The 18111-nt window shown below is 38.8% G+C and overlaps 1 protein-coding gene across 2 annotated transcripts in view; it reads right to left on the bottom strand.

Moving 5' to 3' along the window:
* The window catches only part of USH2A (usherin), a gene marked incomplete at both ends in the record, with an annotated part of 871783 nt that overhangs the window by 88150 nt on the left and 765522 nt on the right, over positions 1-18111 (bottom strand). The gene's annotated exons all lie outside the window — the stretch shown is intronic.

Raw genomic sequence — 18111 nt, 5'->3', positions numbered from 1 at the left:
TCAGAGACTGAGACAGGATTGTGGTTTGCAGACAGCCTCAGCTACTTAGTGAGGCCCTTTGCAATGCAGTGAAACCCTGTTTTAAAATAAAAAAGAAAAAAAATAGGGCTGAGAGTGTCACTCAGAGGTACAATGCCCCCTGAGTTCCATCACCAGTACAAAAAATAAAAATCAGTGGAACCAAGTTTTATGTCAGAGACTGGGATAATTGCCTACCAGGTTCATCTTAAGCATTTGGAAATTTAACCAGAATAATCCCAATTCTTGAATCCCCAATGATATATGTTTATACGTAAGACCTTTGTCATCTCCCCAATTTCCCTTTCCTATTCTCTTGGTATGTATTTATATCTAACAAATTCTATAACAAAAACACACAAGAAAACAGCAACAAGTTTATTGAAACACCCTTTGAGGTCTGCTATTAATATGAATGTGAAAATGTTCTCATTTGTTAAAAGGACCATAACTAAAACCATGAAATCTACCTAAGGTAGTATCTTGGCTTTGACATTTAGGTATTTGTTTATTTAAAAGAAAAAATTAAAAGGTAGCAGAATTGTTTTTTCTTTTGATTAGAGAGAAACACTTAACATATTTTGCGTAACTAAAATGGAGCTAAGAATCTTAATGCTTTGAAAGACCCTGGGGTATTACTCTTTCTACATCTGGACTGGATGGATAGGTCTGTTTAAGTTAGGGATAATGTCTGCAAGTGGGATAGTAATGTGCATGTAAGTAAACACACACACATGCACACGCACACATACACATATACATTGGTATTTTCTGCTATGTACTATACCGACTGATTGTGAATAATCAGGATATTGTGACTTAGTCAGATATTTATGTTTAATGATGTGTATGGTAAGCTTTGGTTTATTAGATGTTTAAATGTGACAGTCTTCAATTGCCTTCTTTTTTTGGCGGATAAGGGAGAAGGAATGTGAGGTAGAGAAGAGAATATTATTTCTAAGAATAGGCACCCAAGAATATCAGACACAGTTATATGTAAGTAAATGCTCAATTTAAAAATATCCAAACTTTAGATAAAATCTAAAACAAGGTAACAAAAATCAAATTTTTTCCAACCAAACTGTTTAGACAAAAACTTAAACACTGTAGAAACAATTTTCAATTTTCAATACTGTTTTCTCATTTTCTTGATATAAGTTCCAATGGTGTTAAGATTTCTCAATATGTGTTAAACACAGGTAGATAGAATACAATTTCCTTTAGGTATCAAAACTTGTAAAGTCAATTTTCTTATTTCAATAAATCCCATTATAATATTATATGCTAACCTCTTGAAATCTTTTAATATTTAAACATTTGCCAAGCGACCAGACTCTGAAACAAATTTTACAGAAATACTAATTTCTTTTTTAAATATTAAAAGTTAGACCATAAATATTTAAAAACTTATTTCTCCACAACATTGGATTGGTCTTTTAGATAAATATAGCACAGAACTAGAATGACCATAATGAATATTAAATCTGAAGATGCTACAAGTCCTGATTACAAACATTCTTTTCTGATAAATGATTCCTTTTATGTGGAAATAGGGCAAACATAGGCAAGATTAATAATGCAAAAAAGAATAATTCCTTGTTCAGAACATTCAGTTATACATGCCAAAAAAAGCATAAGCTCCAAAGCAAACTGTAATCACCTCTAACATATTACATAAAAAAGGTAGGCTGTTGGGGGACACTTAGAGATAGCTTTTGTCATAAGAAACATGAAAAGCATGTGGGCCATAAAGCAAAAACATATGTATATTGTCAATAGCAGCACCTGCTCAATTACAGTTTATTTCAGAGCTGAGAATTCCATTTGGCCCCTAGATGGCAATACTATCAAACACTTTTGCTAACATGAGTACTTAGTGATTAACAACCGGCATTCAGTCATCCAACATACTCCAGGCAACCATTAAAAAAATAACAAAACTGATTTCATTATAGATTCTTTTAATAAACATTTATGGCTCAGATCCTTGAAAGCAGAAGTATTCCAAATGCCATGGCCTCAAAATCTTCATCATTTAATATGCAACATGATCTGTATGTCTCAAGTTGAAGCATAGCAGAAAAAGATAAATGTTTAGAGATATGGCCCTACAAAGGGTGATGACAACAATTGTTTCACTTAATCCAGTCTATATTTATTTTTAAAAAATAGACTGAATCCCATATTGGGATGCAATGGAGAATTCCTGGATCATGAAATTATACAGAGAACAAGCTCTCATATTAATTTGTTACTTCAGAGGAACTACCAGCATGCATGCATGCACCCTAAATAACTGTACCATCATACTAATGGTATATTAACTAATAATGGTCATACTAAAGGCCATATGAAAAAGAAAAATTAAATAAAATTTAAAAATGGCAAAACAGTCTTTACCAATTTATTCATTTACATTTTTCTTTTAGTTAGCTATGTATTTCTCTCTGGAATGGATATCTAACAACCAAAGTTCACTATTGTATAATACTGTGGCAGAACTTGGATGCAGTTTTCTCTGTGGATTGGGTTGTATCATACTCATTTGCTTTGTTGCTTGTTATTTTCCTTAAACTCATTTTTTTTTTCTTGAGCACTGTGGACCTCAAATGTTTTGGATTCAGTTCCTTTCTTTGGAAATGTGGCATTTTGTTTCACTGACTAGGAAAAGCCACCATGAACAATTAAAGAAGTAAAAAGCCACCATTAGCAATTGTTACATTGCTTTGTCTTTTTCCCTTTCATCCTATCCCTTTGTTCTGTGGCTCCTTTTTTCTCACTCTTTCTCCATTTTAGAGACATCTGAATTCAAAGCCCTTTCTCTTTTCTTCCTCTTCCTTTCCCCTCATACTTCCCTCCTCCTGATTCTGTTGCACAATATTCTGTTATCTCTAGCTTCTGGTCTACCAACTTGCCTCGTGTTCCTTATGTCCTTCATTCTATGTCTACATCTACATCCTATTCACATTTTTAAAATCTAGTGCATACTAGCCACTTTCATTAGGCAGCAGATGAATAGAATGATTCAATAAAAGAAAACATAAAGACATATTTTACTACAGATAATTCTTTCCTCATTAAGATTTCCAATGAGATTTTGCCTTTTTTTTTAACTTAGCTGCATGGGGGTCAGAGTTGGGATACAAATCAGTGCATCTTTTTATGAGGCATAAAGACAAGAGTCTCTGGAACACTCTGCCAGTTGAGGTTCTGCTGGCAATTTGAACTACAATTTAACCTCTCAACTCTGCTCCTGGGGACACATGAAACTACTCGGAGTCTTCAGCAGTCTGACAATTTTACACTATCTCCTCTGATTATTTTTGACGACTTGAAGTGCCCCAAAGGTGACCATGAGGTCAATAGGTTTATGTAGGTTGAAAATGATCAAAAATTACCATTGATCTGTAGCTGTCAATAAAAGGCTGCATGGGGATCTCCCTGCACAAATGTTTAAACTGCATAAAGCTACCTAACTTAGTCATCTTTGAGTCTATTGATCTGATGATCCAGCAGTTTCCAGAGCTTTCCCTCTGGTCTTTGTGGTGCATTTTCACTAAATCCACTTACTATAGTCCGTAGGAGTCTTTTTACCATGCTCCCAGAGATGAACCAAAATAGAAGCATAGGCACTACTGTGTTCATCAACAGAGTATTATACGAGCTTATTACACTTTGGAAAGGGCTGATCTTCCTGGTCACTAACCGCTTCATTTTAAACCAATGGGATTTCTTTTGCCTTTGCCTTTTATTTACCAGTATCCCCTACCCTGGGCTCCTTATCCTAAAATGGATGAGCTTACACTTGTAAATTCTGACCAGCTGGTAGGGTTCCTTTACCTCCTTAGTTATCATAAGTGCCAAGTTCATAGAGTAAGAGACATTGAAATCTGTCTTTTTTGCACAAAGACATCTTCAAAGCAATCTAGACTTAAATATATCAACCATACTTTATCATAAGTTATATTTCATCTCGTCATTATGATAACATAATAGAATAGTTATAGACAAGAGCCACAGTTTCTGGTTTAGATTACAAATAAAACATGAGAAGTACTTCTAGCTACTGTTCACCATTACCTTAAGGCCACAAATTTGAATGGGATGCATCCAGTCATTTGAATAGCTTTTATACATTATAATGCTGATAAATCAACACAAAATGTTTTTCTAGATTTCTAAAGCCCAGATCGTTTCAGGCATGGATTCTGTAGAGCCATTTTCCTCTTCCATTTATAAAGTTTCTTGGATGTTGATAAATCTATTTATATCTAATATTTATTTTGTAAAATCAAATCAGTCTTGATACAGAACTTATCTCTTTACTACCCATTAACCAAATATCAAACTTGAATACTTATGCATGGTCAGCTAAGCATGAGACTTCCAAGACTGCAAAATGTTTACATTGGTAGAACATTTTCACTTATTCCACACACATATTTACTTTACCAACACTTTCTTTGCCTGCATATCTCTAAGCTTGTGGGATAAAGAAGATATTTATTGATGGTAACACACATTTATGCAGATTCACTCCAGAATCAAGGATCAGCTCACAATATAATAAAGGAAAATAAAAAAACTTTAGGTTCATGGCCCAGTTTTTCATATTCCTGAAGAATGTGTTATGTACTAGGCATTGTCACCGAGGGCATGATGGAATGGCTTAATCTGTAATGAGAAAAACAGCATTGCTGGTCTGTAGCTTCATTCAGTTTTTTAAGCACTTTTGAGTATAGAATACTATAGTGATGCATGCCTATCCATGTTTGTAGCAACACAATCCACAACAGCCAAATTATGAAACCAAGCTAGGTGTCAGTGAGATCAGCCAGTCTTAGAAAGTTAAGAGACAAATGTATGAGGAGGAACGAGGAGGATATGGATGGGAATACAATAGGGAATGCATCCATGTATGAATATATCACTTTGAATATCACTATGATGTATAATTATAATGCACCAATAAAAGTATGTAAAAAGACTGTAAAGTTGTGATGGGGATGCAAGGTGAAAAGTACAGGCTCTTGACTCTAAGGAGTTAGACTCTACCAGAACAGATCAATGATATACAGTGATACACACAATTAGTGTATGGCAGTATTCTGTGTAAGTTCCAGGAGACCATTGAGGAGAGACTTTGAATTTATAAGGGAAGAGGTGAACATTTAGAGAAGACTTAATTGAGAAGTGGCATTTGATTCATATTAGGAAAGTTGTAAACTTTGAGCAGACAAAAACAGGTGAGGCATTGCAAGAAAGAACAGAAGGAAGAAAGGTACGGAATCTGTTTGGGAAAGAAATAACAGATTAACATAGCTGAATTGAGGTGGGTATAGGAGGGCAGTGCGAATTATGGCTGGGAAGGTATTGGCGGCAGGATTGGAGAGGGCTGCAAATGTAACTCTAACATTTTTGGATTACATTTGTTAGAAAACAATAAGAGGCAACAGGCAAAACATTTTAAGAACATCACAATACAGTTTAAAAGAATAATGGGATAAATTTAAACATTTTCCCTATTTAAATGCCCCATACTCTCTGGACTTGATATTTATGATAACCTAACAGCTAAAGGAACCCTACTAGCTGATCAGTGACTAGTGAAATAGCAAATCTTTTGAAAAGATTCATTCTTTAGTTATTCATACCATAAATATAGCTTGCAGTTTTACAAAATAATAGGAAAGTGTGTGTGTGTATGTGTGTGTGTGTGTGTGTGTGTGTGTGTGTGTGTGTGTTACTTGTTACTAGAGGTTAAACCCAGAGAAATTTTACCTCCAAGCCAAACCTCCAGCCATATATATATATATATATATATATATATATATATATATATATATACAGAGCCACTGTGTGTATGTGTATATATATTCACATATATTCATATATAATCATATATATGTATGAATATATATATTCATATATATATATATATTCTATATACAGGGTCTTGCTAGGTTACTGAGAGTCTTGCTAAATTGCTGAAGCTTGAACCTGTGATCCTTCTGTTTCAGTCTTCAAAGTATTGGGATTATGGGTGTACTCCCTCACTCACAGTGAAAGGATTTTTTTAGAAATAAGATTTTTTAAAATCCTTAATGTTAGTTTTATTTTAAAAAATTGTACTTGTTTTTTAGAAATAGGTTGTGTTTATCTAAAAAAAAGTAGGAGTGGAGATTACAACTGAACTAAATTAAAACCAGTTAATCTTTCCTCTGTCCTGACCCCTAAACAGAAGAACATGTACTTGAGCTGTGTTTTGTCCTATCGTGGGAACATGTTTATGTGAAGCCATCTGCATACTTGTCCTAGATCCTTGTTCAAATCAAGGAGGTCTGAGGCCCTTGAAAAGGTTAGGGATACCACTGATGACTAGAAGACAGAATGATGTTATCCCAAAGGAATGCACAGGTGTTAGAAAATTTTTAGCTCTGGATTCTAACTAATACGATGAAAGTTAATTTTAAAGATTTCAAGTAAGTATAAGTACATATCCTTTTTCTGGATAATTATGACATATATGATTGTATTGATTAGTCAGAGGGCCATTTGCTATAACAAATATAATTTCAGATTTAAAATGTTAGGCTTGGAATGTTTATGTGATAATGCTATGTACATTTTAGTGCCTTTATTGAACAAATATTTACACTTAAAAAAGAATGATAGGTGAAATAGGGAGAGGATATTTTCTCTTTTCACTGGAGTACATAATTTATTTTATAATAGAGGGCCAATGCACAAAGAAGAAGCTGCTCATAGACAATTTCTTTATAGAAAAAGTTGCTGCACCAGTTTAATCAATAACACAAAAGTTAGAGTCCTTGAATGAGAAGTGAATGCTAATGAGATTAAAGATAGTGGAATACAAGGAGACAACCTGTCTCAGGTGTGCTGAGATTTAGAACTCAACTAGCAGGAAAACTGATTCTTGGTAAGGGAATAAAAGCAGTAAGTACTCAACAGAAGCACAACAGTTAAAATGAGGTAGAATTGGGGACAGCAGACAACAGACGACTGAAAAGAGCTCCATGTGTCTCATCTGGTGAGCAGAGAGAATCAGCAGCGCCATCTTGCCAAGTCCATACTGGAGCTGGTGGGTACTGAACGCTGTAGGAAACCAATTCCAGGAAATAACGGGATCCTGCTGAGCCAGTGACTGCAGAAATCTCCCAACAAAAACAATTGTGCTCTTCCCTCCATGCTGGAATACCTCAAGACTCGACTCCCCAGTCTTCCCAGACAGACCAGGCAGTAAAATTCTGTGGCTGAAGCTGAACTCATCTCTTCCTGAAGGGACCCAAGTGGCACCTGTCAAGACCACTGGATTAAAAAAAATCATCTCTGTGGGAGCCTTCTCTGTCTGCATGGCCACAGGGATTTATATTGGCAAAAAAGAGAGCCACTGGGTCTGTGAGTTTTCACATCACTCCTTTGGAGGTAGAGGTGGGGGGCTACAGTTGAAAACAAAGTATAAATTTGAATTAGCAGACTCTCCTAGGTATATTTGGGCAGGAGGTACCTAGAGTTGGCAGTTTGATGCACCCATGTAGGACTTCCAGCAATCACCACAGGACCATCAGTCATGGTGTCTGTGGGGTAAAATAACTTAGCCAACTGTGCTGCAGGCTCAAAAGGCTCTTAACTTGTGCCTGATAGTGTTTGGATGCTACAAGCACCAATGCCAGAGGCCAACAAGGTCTCATATGCGTCTTATGTGGTGAGCAGCAGTGGTATCGCTGGAACTAAATAACTGAGCCACCCAAGCTCCAGGATCAGAACAGTTCAATCTCTCCCTGCTAGCTCTTGTGTCCTGAAATCAGGGAAGCGAAGGTTTCATGTGATCATATCTACATACTGGAAACTTAACAGTCATTCTGCAAGAAGAATTTGGGCCTGGCCTGCATGTGTGCCAGTGACTGACAGCTCTATGTGACCACAACCAGAAGATCGGTTGTGGTATCTCTGGGTTATCAAAGTTCAGCCAGCTGGGCCACAAGCTCAGAACATAGTAATCTATGGCCCTGTTGAGCTTAGGTCCAGTGGCCATAGTGGGCAAAGATCAGTGCTCTTGAGTTTCATGGGTTCACAATCAGCAGAGAAGAAATGGTGTCTGTGGGGTATTAAATTCCAACCAGCAGACTCCAGGCTCTGAATGGAACATCATAGTATTTAGCTCTATGGAGTTTGGTCCTGGAAAACAGCAGCCCTGCAGCCAATCAAAGACTCCTGTTTGCTTCCACTATTTTGTTAAAGAGGCTCTGGGGACAAACACAGAAGTTTGATTATATAAGGGATATTTCTAGAAGCAAATATATACCCCCAGCATCAGCCTTTTGATAAAGGGATAACAAATAGACACAGGATTCTCTCACAAATAGGAAGAGGATGCCAAGATAATAGAAAAAAAAAAACCCTGAGAACTCTAAAAATCAATAATGAAGACCAATGAGAAAACAATGAATTTTCACAACTCAACAGCAAGGGATATCCCCAATACTGATCTGTAGGAAATGCTGTAAGAAGAATTCAGAATTTGGATTTCCAATATAATCAAAGGCCTCAGAAATGAAATCAGATAAAGTGTGTAGAAAATCAAAGAACATATGAATGGATAAATTGAGGCCCTAAGTAAGAACCAAAAAGAGACTTTGAATAAAATAAAGGAGTCAGGGAAATAAGGGGGGCACCAAGAGATTGTCATTGTCAAAATGATTTACATTATGATGTGTGACTATAATGCACCAATTAAAGTACAGAAAATAAAATAAATAAATAAACATAGGCCCAAAAGAGGAGTCAGTAAATGAATTGAGTACCTCATAAGATACCACTTCTGGTAGGCTAGACCACATGGGTAATAAGTCTCACTCTTAAAAGATTAAAAACTGACCACATCATCAACAATATAGAGAAGACAATACAACAAATCAACCAGAATATCCAAGAAATATGAAATAATATGAAATGACTTAACATATGAATAATAGGCTTGAAGAAAATCTAGAAGCACAAACCAAGGTTATCAGAAACCTTGTCAAGCCGGGAATGGTGGCAGACACTTGTAACCCCAGCATTTGGGAGGCTGAGACCAGAGGATCGCGGTTCCTAGTCAGCCTCACCTACTTAGTGAGGCACTCCGTAACTTAGTGAGACCCTGTTTTTATTTTTTATTTATTTATTTTTCTAATATATTTTTATTGGTGCATTGTAGTCAAACATCACAATGGAATACAAGACTTGTTGGGATATCCAAGTACACATCATCCAATCAACCTTTATCCAATCCACATCCCACTCCCTCTGCCTCCCTCAATCCCATGCTTGATTTAGTGTTTAATATTGATATATTTATTTACATACATTATGTGCTTTAAAGAGATTCCATCTTCTCCCATCCCATCCCTCTGATTGGTCACCTTAATTGCTCTTCCATAGGGCCCCTTCTTCCATTAGATTCCTTCCTATTACCCATTTCTTCCTAGTTTTGCATATTAGGGAGAGCATCGATTATTTTTTTCTGTGATATTTCTTTGTGTATGCTGCTTTGCAAGTTCCAATCCCACTCTTGAAGGCCCTGGCACTGGCCTGGCCACCTGGTAGAACCTGCTCCCGGCCTCACTGGTTCCGGTACCGGCCTAGTCTCGTGGCAGTCTCTTATCCCAGCCTCGCGGGCCCCAGCACTGGCCTTGTCTTTAGGCTAGGTCCTATCTTGGCCTCGCTGGCTCTAGCTATGGCCTCACCAAATGGCAGGCACCGATCCTGGCCTTGCTGACCCCAGTACCAGCCTTGCCGCATGGCAGGCTTCGATCTCATCCTCCAAGGCCCCAGCACCAGCCTCCCCCCTCGGCAGGCTCCAATACCAGCCTCTGAGACCCTGGCACAAGCCTTGCCTCATGGCAGACCCTGATCCCGGCCTCACTGGCCCCGGCACTAACCTCATCCCTCGGCAGGCTCTGATCTCTGTCTTCAAGGCCCCAGCAACAGGCCTGCCTCAGGATAGGCTCTGATCCTGGCCTTGCTGGCCCTGACACCAGCCTTACCCCTCTGCAGGCTCCATCTCTGCCTTTGAGGCCCCAGAAATGGTCCTGCCTCACAGTAGGCTCTGACCCTGGCCTCACTGACCCCGACATTGGCCTCACCCCTTGGATGGCTCCTATCCCAGCCTTGGAGGCTTCAGCACTGGCCTTGCCTCATGGTAGGCCCCATCCCGGCCTCACTGGCCCCAGAACTGGCCTCACCCCTCGGCAGGCTCTGTTTCTGGCCTCGGAGGCCCTAGAACTGGCCGTGGCTCATGGCAGGCTTTGATCCCAGCCTCGAAGTCCCCAGCATCAGCCTTGCTTCATGGCAGGCTCCGATCCCGGCCTCTCTGGCCCCGGCACTGGCATCACCCCTCAGTAGGCTCTGATCCTGGCCTCGGAGGCCCTAGCACCGGCCTTGCTTCACAGCAGGCTCTGATCCCGTCTTCACTGGCCCCAGCACCAGCCTTGCCTCATGGCAGGCTCCGATCCCGGCCTTACTGGTCCCTACACCGGCCTCACCCCTTGGCAGGCTCCAATCCTGGCCTCGGAGGCCCCAGCACCGGCCTTGCCTCATGGCAGGGCCTGATCTCAACCTTACTGGCCCCGGCACTGGCCTCACCCCTTGGCAGGCTCTGATCCTGGCCTCAGAGGCCCCAACACAGGCCTTGCCTCCTGGCAGGCTCCAATCCTGGCCTCACTGGCCTAGCCGCCCGGCAGGCTCCTATCCTGGCCTCTGAGGCCCCGCCTGCAGCTTTGCTGTATTGCCGTGCATCAGGCTCTGTTCTCTGCCACTATGAGCAGGTTGTCTACAGATGTTCCCTCCCTCCCCCTTCCACCTCTGGGCTTTACTCCCAGGGACCCACTTAAAAAAAAAAAAAAATATATATATATATATATATATATATATATATATATATATATGTGTGTGTGTGTGTGTGTGTGTGTGTGTGTGTGTGTGTGTGTATGAATGTATGTATGTATGTATTTGGAAACAGGGTCTCTCAAGCCAACAAGGCTGGCCTCGAGCCTGCGCAATCCTCCTGTCTCCGCCTCCCAAGTGTGGGGATAACAAGTGTGTGCCACCGCGCCCAGCATTCTTTGATTTTTTTTTTAAATATGAGGGAGCAGTACATGTCTTTTGTGAAAGCTGGGACCCCAGATACCCAGTAACAATAAAATTTTGTCCTCCCTCCAAAGGCAGAGGTTCACAGCTTCACTCTGGAGAGGAGGCTCTGCTGTTCCATACGTACCCTGGCCTTCCACTGTGCAGAGGACTGTGGTGGCCATGAGGGCTGATGACTCCCAGAACCCGCAGTGTGGCGGCCCACCCCGACCATGCAGGGCTCCCTCTGAAACCCCCCAAACCCTTTTACCACTTAGCATGTCCAGAAATCCTTATCATCTGTGTGAGGAGTAGTCTACTTTTGGGGAGATTTCCTCAGAAGTTCGTGGTGGACTGGACTGGATCTGACTGCCCCTCTAAACTCTGGTCACCAGCACCGCCACTGCTGCCACTGCCATCTCGGTTCTCTCCCGAACACCCTTCCCACATAGTTTGTTTTCCAGAATTCCCAAGCATGTGCGGCATTAGCGGTATACCTTTGAGGATATTTCTTTCAAATTATGATGTGAGTTGGATTGAATCTCTGCCTCTACCAAATGCTAACCACCGCTGCCGCTGTCACAGCCATCTTGGTTCTCTTCTGAGCACCTTCTTCACATAGCATGTTGTCCCAAGTTCCCAAGCATGCATTGGTGGTAGCATTCTACCTCTGGGGCTATTTCTTCAAAAGATCCAGGTGTGCTGCATCAGATCTCTGCCTCTCCTCAATACTGGTTGCTGCCATTGCCGTTGCCTCCACCATCTCAATTCTTTCCCAAACTCTTCCCACACTGCATGCTGTCCAGTATTCCTGAGCATGCACGATGGTAGCATTCCACCTTTGGGGCAATTTCTTTAGAAGATCAGGGTGGGTTGGATTAGATCTCTGCCTCTCCCAAATACTAGTCTCCACTGCCATTGCAGTCACCACCACCTTCCTCCTAGTTCTCTGCTGAGCTCCCTCCTTACAGATGATGACCAGAATTCTTAAGCATGTAAGGAAGAAGCAGTCTCCCTTCATGGGGATTTTTCTAAAAGTTCCAGGTCAGTTGGATATGTTTTGTCTGCATCTCCAGAATCCTGGCTGCCACCATGGTCATCTTAACCCTGCTCCAATATTTTTTCTTTTTTCTTTTCTTTTTAAATAAGAGAAGACAGTATGTGTGATTTGAAGAGGTTGTGGGATCAAGCACTCGGCAGCAATGAATTTTTTCTCCCTTCCAAGAGCGGAGTCCCACAGACTTACCACACAGAGCAGTATCTGCTGTTCTAAGCGCACCATGCCCCGGTGCAGCACAGACGCGCTGAGTTTCTCAGGACACATGGCTCAACCTCCTGCTCAGTACCAGGCCTCTTGGGACGCGGGATCGACCTCCCTCCAGGCACTAGGCCTTCTGGGACACGGGCTGGGCTGCCACCTGGCCGGCACTGGGCCTTCTGGGGCGTGGGTGAGACCCTATTTTTAAATAGGGTCAAATGCCCATGGGTCGCATCCCCAGACCAACAAAAAATAAAAAATAAAAAAAAATTGAAACCTTTTCAGAACAATAATAGAATTTCCCAAGTATAGAAAAAGACTTGAAAATCCACATACAGCCCACATTCAGACACCAGCAAGACAAGATCAAAGAACTTGCCCATGCCACATAATCAAAATGACTTACACAGAGGCCAAGAAAAGAATCTTAGAAGCATTGATAATAAAAGAATGAGTGAAGCCAGGCATGGTAGCTCATGCTTGTAATCCCAGCATTCATGAAGCTGAGACCAGAGGATCACTGTTTGCCAACAGCCTTAGCTATTTAGTGAGACCCTTTGCAACTCAGTAAGACCCTGTTTTAAAAAAATAGGGCTAAGAGTGTAGCTCGAAGATAGAATGCCCCTGGGTTCCATTCCCTGTATTGAAAAAAAAAAAAAAGAAATTCAGGAGAAAAATAATAAGAACCACTCCAATCTTCTCAACTGAATATATAAAAGCAGTAGGGACTAATATGTTGTACTCCAGATCATAAAAAAAAAACTTTCAATCAAGACTTCTATATTCAGCAAAGTCATCATTCAAAATTGATGGAGAAATAGAAACCTTCCAAGAGAAATAGAAACTAAAAGAATTCATGACTACCATGCCAGCACTAGAGAAAATATTTAAAGAAATAAAACTCAAAGAAGAAAAAAGAAGCAAATACCAGAACCAGAGGTGAAGTGAATCCTACCAGATGGGCAGGTAAGTGAAGGAGAAATAACACTACATCAAACAGAAAATATAACTCAAAATGAAAGAAAATAAAAATAATCTCTCAATAATAATAGTATGGTCTGGCATGGTGGCACAGGCTTGTAATCCCAGTACCTGGGAGGCTGAGACAGGAGAATCACATAGGTTTGAAGCCAGCCTCAGCTACTTAGTGAGGCTCTCAGCAACTTAGTGAGACCCTGTTTCCAAATAAAATATAAAATAGATCTGGGAGTATAGCCCGGAGGTAGAAAAACCCCTGGGTTCCATCCCCAGTACCACACACACAAAAAATAATAATATTGTCAAAGGTCTAAACTACCCAATTAAAAAATATTGCCTGGCAATGTGGACCAAAGAATATAATCCAACTATATGCTGCCTGCAAGAAACTCACCTTACAGGCAAAGATACCCATAGGCTAAAGGTGAAAGGAATGAAAAAGAAATACCATGCAAAAGAGATAAAAAAAAAGAAGCAAGGGTAACAGTGCTCAAATCTAACAAAGCAGAGTTTAAGTTAAAACATATCAGAAGAGACAATGTAGTTCACTTCATATTAATAAAAAGAACACTCCACCAAGAAGATGTAAAGATAGTAAATGTTTTGGCCCCAAAATAGATGCATCCAGTTTTATAAAACAAAATCTTTGGTATATTAAGTCTCAAATAGACCCAAACACAGTAATATTGGGAAACTTGAACATACCCCTCACAATACTTGATTGCTCTTCCAAGCGAAAGATGAGTAAAGTCTCTTCAGACCTAAAGAACATTATGAACCAAGTAGACCTAAAAGACACATAGAGAATATTTCCACTGACAACAACTAAATACACATTCTTTTCAGTTGCTCATGGAACCTTCTCCAAAGTAGACCACATTCTGGGACACAATGCAAGTTTGAAGAAATTGAATAAAATATAATTCTTTGCAACTTTTAACATCATTATGAAATGAAAGTAGAAATTAACCATAGGAAGACCAAAAGAAATTAAATAAATACATGGAAACTGAATGACACACTTTTGCATCAGAATTGGATCAGAAAAGAAATGAGGAGAAATAAAAAAATTACTAAGCCAGGCATGTTGGTGCATGCTTGTAATCCCAATATTTGGGAGGTTGCAAGAAGAAGATCAGAGGTTTATGAGAACCCTTAGCTACTTAGTGAGGTACCCTGTAACTTAGTGAGACCCTATTTCAAAATAAAAAAAGAATAATAAAAAATAGGGCTGGGTGTAGCTCAGAGGTAGAATGCCCTTGTGTTCTATCCTTGATACCGGAAAAAATTTCTAGGATATCTATGGAAAGATTGTTTAAAGAGAAAAATTTATAGCTGAGTGACTACATAAGAGAAACATCAAGTCACTGAATTAACAACCTATGACATACTTCAAGTACCTGGAAAAACAGAAACAGTCTAATCCCAAAGCCAGTATAAGGCAGATCATTAAAAGCAGTGTAGAAATTAATGGAATAGAAAATAAGAAACATTACAAAAGATTAACAAAACAAAAGTAGATTCTTTGAAAAGATTAACAAGATTGGCAAATTCTTAGCAAACTAACCAAAAGAAAGAGAGAATCAACCCAAATTATTAAAATAAGAAACAAAAAGAGGACATTACCACAGACAGTGGGGAAACAAAATGGATCATCAAAAACTGTTTTGAAAATTAATGCTCCTATAAACTAGAAAACATAGAATAAATCCATAAATTTCTAGACATATACAACTTCCTTAAATTGTATGAAGAGGTATAACAAACTTAGACTGACCAATAGCAAGCAAAGAAGTAGAAATAGCAAGAAAAAACCTTCCATAAAAGGAAAGCTCAGGTCCAGATTGATTCTAAGCATAATTTTACAAAATCTGTACAGAAGACCTAAACCCAATACTTCACAAGTTATTCCATGAAAAGGAAAAGAAGGAATACTTCTAACCTGCTTCTATGAGGCCATTGCCACCTCAGAACCGCAATTGAATAAAGAATCCTTGAGAAAAATTTAGAGACCAATACCATTGATGAACATAGATACAAAATTTCTAAACAAAATACTAGCAATTCACATTCAAAACCACTCAAGAAAATTGTACACCATGATAAAATTAGCTTCATTCAAGAGATGTAAAGCTGGTTCAACCTATGTAAATCAATACATGTTATTAATTACATAAGTAGAACCAAGGGAAAAGTAAATATCATCTCAATAGATGTTGAAAATGCCTTTGACAGAAGTCAACAACCATTCAAATTAAAAACAGCAGAAAATTGGAAGAAAAGAAACTTACCTCAAAATTATTAAGGCAATATATAATAAACATAAAGTCAACATCATATTGAATGAAGAAAAACTGTTGGAATTCCATTTAAAATCAGGAAAAGGACAAGAATGGCCACTATCACCACTATTTCTTTCTTTCTTTCTTTCTTTCTTTCTTTCTTTCTTTCTTTCTTTCTTCCTTCCTTCCTTCCTTCCTTCCTTTCTTTCTTTTCTAGTGCTGAGGATAGAACCTAGGGGATTCTACCTCTGAGCTACACCTCATCCTGATTTTTTATTCTATATTTTAAAACAAGCTCTCACTAATTTTGGAGAGCCTCACTAAATAGCTGAGGCTGTCCTTGAACCTGGATCCTCCTGTTTCAGCCTCTCAAATACTAGGATTACAAGCATGTACCACCATGCTTGGCTCACCAGTCCTTTTTAATATAATAATCAAGATTTTTGCCAGTGTGATAGTACAAGAGAAGGGTATCAAAGGCATTCTAATAGGAAAAGAATAACTGAAATTATCTCTATTTGCAGATGAAATGACTTGTATATATAGAAGACTCAAAAACTCAATCATAAGTCTTCTAGAGCTATTCAACAAATTCATCAAAGTAGCAGAATATATAATCAATCTAAAATATCAATATCTATGTCATATGCCAACTATGAATCCAATGAAAAGAGAAATCCATAAAATAATTTCATTCACAATAACCTCAAAACCCATAAAATACATAGGCCTAAACCTAATCAAGGAAGTAAAAGATCTCTACAATGAAAATTATAAAACACTAAGTAAAAAAAATGAAGTAGCTCTTAGAAGATGGAAAGTTCTTCCTTGCTCTTGGATAGGCAGAATAAATATTATTAAAATGGCCATTCTTCCAAAAGCAATCTATAGAGTTAATGCAATCTCTATCAAAATACTAATGTCATTCTTCACAGACCTAGAAAAATCAGATTTATGCTGTGTATGGTGGCACATGCTCTTAATCCCAGTGCCTGGGAGGCTGAGAAGGAAGATTGCAGGTTTGTGGCCATCCAATGCTACTTAGTGAGGCCCTCTACAACATAGTGAGATGTTGTTTTAAAACAAAGAATAAAGGCCGGGCATGATGGTGCACACTTGTAATCCCTGTGCTTGGGAGGCAGAGACAGGAGGTTCGAAGCCAGCCTCGCTGGCTTAAGAGACCCTGTTTCCAAATAAAAATATAAAAAAATAGGTCTGGGACTGTAACCCGGAGATAGAAGGGTTTCCAGGAACACCAGTACAAAAAAACAAAACAAAACAAAACAAAACAAAAAAACCTCCAAGAAAGGAATAAAAAAATAGGGCTGAGTATAGCTCAGAGGCTCAGAGGTAGAATGTCTCTGGGTTCAATCACCAGTACCAAAAAAGGAAGAAAAAACAGACTTAAATTTTATATGGAGAAACAAAAGTTCCAGAATATCCAAAGCAATTTTGAGCAATAAGAATCATCCAGAAGGCATCACAATTTTTTACTCCAAAATATACTACAGAGCTATAATAATAAAAACAGCATGGCAGTGGCACAAAAACAGACACACAGAGACCAATAGAAGAGAATAAATGATACAGAAACAATTTCACACACTTATAATCAATTGATTTTCAACAAAGGTGTCAAACAGCCTTCTTAGTAAATGGTATTGGGGAAGCTGGTTATACATTTGTAGAAAAATGCAACTAAATTCATACCTTTCATCTGGCAACGAAGTCAACTCAAGATGGATTAATGCCCTGGAAATTAGACCATAGACTTTGAAGCTAGTACAGAAGGATAATAAGTTCAACATACCCCAAAGCTCCAGAAATTAAAATAAAAATGAACAAATGAGATGACATCAAACTAAAAAGTTTCTGTTCACCGAAGAAAACCGTCAAGAGTCTTCAGAGAAAGTCTAAAAAATGGGGGAAGATCTTTTCTAGCTGCTCCTCTGAGAGAGGACTAATATCTAAAATATACAAAAAACTTGATATTTATGCCATAAAACAAATAACCTAATCATGAAATGGGATGGACACTGGTTCTATTGAGTCAGGGTCCTTACCTTGTTGTGTCATTTAACCTCTATCACCTCCTGAAAGGCCCTATCTCCAAACACATTCACATTGAAGGTTAGGGCTTCCACACATGAGTTTTGGGGTTTCATGATCCAGTCCATAACAGGTGAATAGAGAAAGTAGGAGACATTAGCAGGCTTTTGCAAAAGTTCAGAGAGCAGTGATATGCCTATTCCTTTAGGTTTGTTTTCCTAACTTATCTCTTTATTAAGTATCAAGCCCAGAGTATCTGCTTTCCCTGATTGAAATGTGTCTGATGTTTCAATCAAAGATGCTTTACCTTCAGTCTTCAATATTTTTTAAAATTTTATGACAAGTCTATCCTTTCAGTTGCATATGCCAAAAATTGTATATTCATTACCTGTCCCA

This window comes from Muscardinus avellanarius (genome assembly GCF_963383645.1).
Source record: "Muscardinus avellanarius genome assembly, chromosome: 7".
Taxonomy (NCBI): Eukaryota; Metazoa; Chordata; class Mammalia; order Rodentia; family Gliridae; genus Muscardinus; species Muscardinus avellanarius.
Note: the sequence above shows the minus strand (reverse complement) of the source record. Positions and strands in the feature narration are given on the sequence as shown.